The sequence below is a fragment of the Aplidium turbinatum genome, chromosome 7, assembly GCF_918807975.1.
Source record: "Aplidium turbinatum chromosome 7, kaAplTurb1.1, whole genome shotgun sequence".
Classification (NCBI taxonomy): domain Eukaryota; kingdom Metazoa; phylum Chordata; class Ascidiacea; order Aplousobranchia; family Polyclinidae; genus Aplidium; species Aplidium turbinatum.
The window spans coordinates 22,925,477-22,931,462 of NC_137478.1; positions in this window are offsets into that span (position 1 = coordinate 22,925,477).

The following is a 5,986-nucleotide window of genomic DNA, read 5'->3' on the forward strand; positions in this document are numbered from 1 at the left end:
TTTACGACAATATTACTCAATTATTTTCTTCCGCTTGCTGGTGTGTAGAGTTGTGAACGTAGCAAATGGAATAGTTCCCCAGCAACAACACTCCATCAATCGAAAAACTTCACTCTGCCAATCTCAGTAACCGGCCCTGCGTCAAGAGCCTCTATACAAGTATGAAAAACTACCAAGAATAACCTATCAAGGCTTTGTCAGTCCGAGGATAAAGATTCAAAACCAACCAACCAGAGTTCATTTTCATACTTGAGAAACGCTGCAGTAAAATGCCGTTTTGTTTTTGCTCTAAAAGTAATATGTTGTTTTCCATAACATAACAGAGGTGTAAAAAAAGTAGAACAGGCAAAACAGGAACGATAAAACGTGCTCGAGGTCGAAATGATGAACAGTAGTCTACTAGATGAAAAAATAAATATTGTACAAGCGCGACATCTTCTGTTGATATAGACCAAGTAACCAAAACGTTCCGATTGAGGATAAAGATTCCTGTACTTAGGTAGTCGTCACTTTTGTTGACAAAAGTAACTTATTGATCTTTCTAACTAATCTCTATGTACTGGCAACTTTACCACCGTGGCAGTAGCGTAGCCAGGAATTTTGAATAGAGGGGGGTTTGACCACCCAACGGCGGGGGTCTGGGGGGCCCCCTCCAGAAAATTTTGAAAAATTACTTTGAATTTGGTGCATTCTGAAAGCATTTTCAACAAAAATGTGGGTACTAATATTCCTGTCCGGTAGCATAGCAAAAGGATAAGATCATGTTTTCTTCGGCATTTTTCGGAAAAAAAAGCTAAGTCTCTGTGTTTTCTTGTTGCTAATTCCTGGCTGAGATGTTTGGTATTGGCAAAACTCGCTTTTTTAATGCAATTTTGTTTAAAATTAGGCAATTTTTTTTTAGACCGAAAGCATCATTCTCAATATCGTGACGTCACACGTGTGCCTAAGGGGGGGTTGTACCCCCCAAAACCCCCCTTGGCTACGCCACTGCACCGTGGTCAGAACTACTTCGAATATGAAATATTAATGACAAATACATAATTGAAATCGTGATTATGTAATAAACTAGACCCAACTTTTAGACATACAGTAGGATTAGTTTATGATAAGAAATTGACAAAAATTAATTATTCTTTTATTAGAAATTTACAAAAATTCTGATAGCATTGAAAAGGATAGACTTTTGACAAATGTTTAGTTGATTGTTTGTCAACAGAGTGTATCGCTGGTTTCTTTGCTCTGGCTAAGTCTAATAACTATAGAGACACAAGTAACAAGAGCCAATGCACAAGAATAATAGACTAATAACGAAATGCCACATTTGAGATGAAAATGTCAGATTTCAAAGCAAATGCAAAATATAAGTAATAATTTGGAAGCAGTTTATGGATTTTGCGTAGTTGGTAGCTGATTTGCCTTTCTCAAAGGCTACATTCCGGATTAGGGACCAGAAAACACACAGAAATATAAAAAGATTTCTAGCACTAGTGCGCATAATCCTCCTTGAAATAATCCCATCTAAGTATTACATCATGCACCAAACATACTAATATTTTTTTTTTATTTTTTTTTTATTGCCCAGCAATGATTAGCCAATGTGTGTAGATTTATTAGCAAAATAGTAAGATTGTAAGTACTCCTACTGGCCTTCTGGTTCTTGTGTTTTTTGTCCACAGAAGTTCTACAGAGTCTGCAGAAGTTTTTCCATCCTTTTTGACCAATCTCCATCTTTCGGTGAAGCGGTGGCCATGTGCTCCAACCAGTTGTTTTATTTCAATATCTTGGACTGGATCGTCATGCTATTGTCTGATTGTTTATCTATTTTTTTTAACGTAATATGCCAAATTGGATATTTTTTGTCACTTTAATATGGTTTAACGTGTAAAACATACGGTAACCCAAATTTATCATATTACTGGGACATACCACTACTACATCCCAGCTGGCGATAACTGTCATTTGTGCATTAATTCAACGTTAGCCAACGTTGGATCGGTGTGAAAGTGGCGAGTTTAGCTGACAGGGGTCTAAAATTATCGCTTTATCAACACAACTTTTATCAAAGCACGCTTGATATCTTTAAGACATAACTTCCCTGGGTATAATTGAATTTCCGCAAGATGATGATGTTGTTTTTTGCTAGTTTGTTTTATTTGTTTTTTGTCATTGTTTCATGTCGTCAAGTTATAGCCTATATATTTTGTGAGTCGTGCAAGGCCTGGTGCGTTGCGCTTGAAATGGCTTTGCCCGTGGTAGGATTTCTTTGTGGGGTTTTCTTTGCCTGCCTTGCTCTTTGCTATGAGCTAAACGCATCAAGACGTGTTCCCCTTACGACCATCAGCACTCTTGATAACGCACCATGGCCGATCTTCTTAGCAACTGTCCATACAAATCTTCAATATATCAGCTAAAGTTATGTAGGCTAATAAAGTTATAGCCTATATATGTTTATTTGTTTTGTAACATTTTTTTATTTTTTTATTTCCCCTTTATATCTTAAATTTTTCTGAAGGTGTTGCGACCGTGCCAAATTTTTTTCAACTCAATAACTTACTTCGATCACAAGCACGTTTTAACGTTCGCGTTTTGTCGCTTCTACCTTTTTCTTGACCTTTGCTATGTTGATGTGTATTGTTTTGATATGATGGTCAGAAATAAAAAAACAACTGAACTGAACTGAACTGAATACTTTAAAATAAATCAATAAACGCTGCAACTAGTGCTAGAAACGATGAAAAGACGGTGAACACCCAAACTTTTCAGTTTTCAATATAACACATTGATGATAAGAAATCACCAACAAAAAATGTGGGTCGATTTTAAGGGTGTTACTTAAGTGTATCAGCCATATTTCTCCCCTTGTAAATATAGGAAGTTACATGTTTTTCTTTCCGCCCGTGTGAAGCTGACAAACGGACCGCAGACCATATCATTAAAGCTTGCATCATTCTCTGTTCAGTAGGTGAGCAAAAAGAGGCTGTGAATCTTAAACGAGGCCAGATACTCTTTGCCTCCAATGACCGTTCAGTCCGTTGAAGCATCACCAATTAATGGGTTACAAAAGCAAAGATCCTAGGTCCAAAAGAATCAAGACAGACGACACACCAAACCAAAATCTTTTAAAACACTCTGCTAGTAACAAATGTAGTTTGTTATCATACCGCAATACCACAGTTAGACCATCACATTGATTACAATTGTTAAAAGCGTTGCTATTCACTTTGCTGCTTGCATCATTCAATAGTTTGGGATACTTGTTGCTTTTATAAATAATAATTATAATCTTGTGTGTTTTATAGCGATGAATCCATTGCAGATATGCGTTGCTCTTCAGCGCTTTACAAAGCAGACAAAGTCAGTGCAGCCGCATTGAAGCGCAGCCGCGCACATTATATCATCGAGTAGTCTAATTCAATTTTAAAGTTCGACAAAAGCTAAACCACTGTACTCACAGTTTCTTTATAAGCATGTAAAAAGGATAATTAAAAGTAGTGGCCTAGGTCCAAAATATCACTAAGTATTCTTTTTGTTGGTCTTGTAACATAGTCGTTCTAGGCCTACATCTACATTGTAAAGACAACAATATTTCATTTAGACCAGTGGTTCTCAATCTTTTTTCTTTCGTGGCATATTTTTGTCGCACAACAATTTTTATGGCCCATTAATTGTTTATGCAAGAACAAAACTGCAAAATAGGTTTAAAAATAGAAAAACAGCAGAAAATATTTCAAAATAGATTATTTATTAAACCGTGCATCAATAAGATGCGTGCTCCTGAACGTTATTGACCAACTTGTAGTTACAGTGGTTCTCAACATTTATGCCGTATTGATCCTTTGCAAGACACAAGTATTGTCAATTTCTTTCCACAATAATTCACAAAAAATACTAAAAACAGATCTGCAGAAATTTCATTAGGCTACGACTTTCAGTTAGGCTATGACTTGATTGTAGCCTAATCAAAACGTGGTCTATTACATCCTAAAGTATTGTAAAAACTCAACAATGATTTAAAACCATGTGCTCAGTCATAAATAAATTGACCATTTCAATAGATTATTATTTAGTTAAATTTACATTTGATTTACATTTCTTCCCAATTCCTTTCAACACGATTATTTCTTCCTTTAAGTTAAAAATTTATCCTTACGGAGCCAAGTGGCTCCCTATAAGAACGACACTGTTGTAGTTGCTTAAAATCAACGTTGGAATACTATGCAACAGACGGCATTGATAACTACATCAGACCACCAAAATTATTATTTCAATAATTAGAATGGAAATTACAATTTTGCAGCAAATTACAGCAGCACCATTCATTGTTGCTACAGATTGTAGCAACAATGAAGCGGGGTTGGGGCAAGGGAACGGATGCTCCCCTGTCCTCAATTTTTCTGTGGATGGTGGGATAGAGGGGAAATGGTGCTCTTTTAAGGTCATGTAAGCTACTGCACATTGTGCCATTTAACAATTTCTGCTATTTGCTTTTAGCCTAATTGTAATTTTTCATTATGGCACGAAAGGGCATCATGCTATATTATAATGATGTAACCTACTGTGATACAGACTTTTGTGTAGCCTACAGTGAACAGACTTTTAATACAGTGAATATTATACTGTAATATTCACGACACAAAAGTCTGTATCACAGTAGGTTACATCATTATAATATAGCATGATGCCCTTTCGTGCCATTGTTCTTTGTATACACTTATTATATCATTACTCGATAATGAGCTGATAAATGAGCATTATCGCTATATCTTATATTAAAACTTTAAAAAAGGCCGTTTAGCTGCAAAGGTGTCCTTTTTTAATCCTACCCCCCCCCCCCCAGTCAAAAATTGCTCTGGCGCCCCTGGCTACAATCAAAACAACTAAACAAAACACTCAAGTGTAAAGTTAACTAAGTTATAGTAACACAAAGGAAACTAAATTTTTCACTAATTTTGGCAAATTTTTAAAGAAGTCTGTGGCCCACCTCAAAATTTTTCCATGGCCCACCGGTTGAAAACCGCTGATTTAGACAAAGTAAAATGCCTGAAATTTTTGGCATCTTTACCGCACATAAAGGCATCGGGTCCGCAAAAAGCACCATATCAGAAGGCCTATTTTTAGAAGCCAATATAATTAACTGTAAACAAGTTCTAAGGATTCATTTACGCGGTGATTCCCAACTGCAGGTAGAGTTACCGCTATTGCAATGGTAGATTTACTAAACCAAAGAAATGTGAACTGAATGAAGAATAAGTAGTTTTGACCCCTAAATAGTTAGGCAAGGATAAACTTAACACGATTAAACAATGTTTATTTGTTCAAACCTCTCCGGTTTATTAAACCTTTGAATCTGTTGCTTTCTGTGCTCTGTCAGATTGCTACTAAACAACTGTGTAACTTGGCATCCTAGATGCGTATCAGCGATCAGTCACCACTCACCAGGCATGACGGGAGCACATCCAATGATGTTTTTCATTTTGCAAATTATACGTATAGTGGCCCAAGTTACTTGTGTAGGATTAGAGCCTACACACTACACAGTACACTTCGTATTGTCCCACTAAAAATGATTAGAAGTTTTGTAAACACACTGTAATAGCACTTCTGCGTCTATTGTGAGTGGGAGAGAAAGATTTGAGTGGAGTGGTAAAAAAAGAAATAAAAAAAATATGAAAGTCATTCCGCTGCAGATCGCAGAGCCATATACTTCTCTGACGTCTGCTGAAGCATAAAGAGAAAGAAGCGTAGATTGGTTAATCATAAAATGACGAGGCTTGTTTGCTCTTACAATGAGGTAATCTAGCAAGTAATATACAGTACATTAGGTTTGCTAGTGTTTTGTTGATTTGAAGTGACAAGACCTTAATGTGAGTAAGAAAAGCAGCTAGCCAAATTGCCTTTTCTTTTACGTAGTTAAAAGTTATAAAGTGACTATTGTATACGCCACGCACTTTTAGTTCTTTTCAAGTTATCTGATATTTCATTAGAG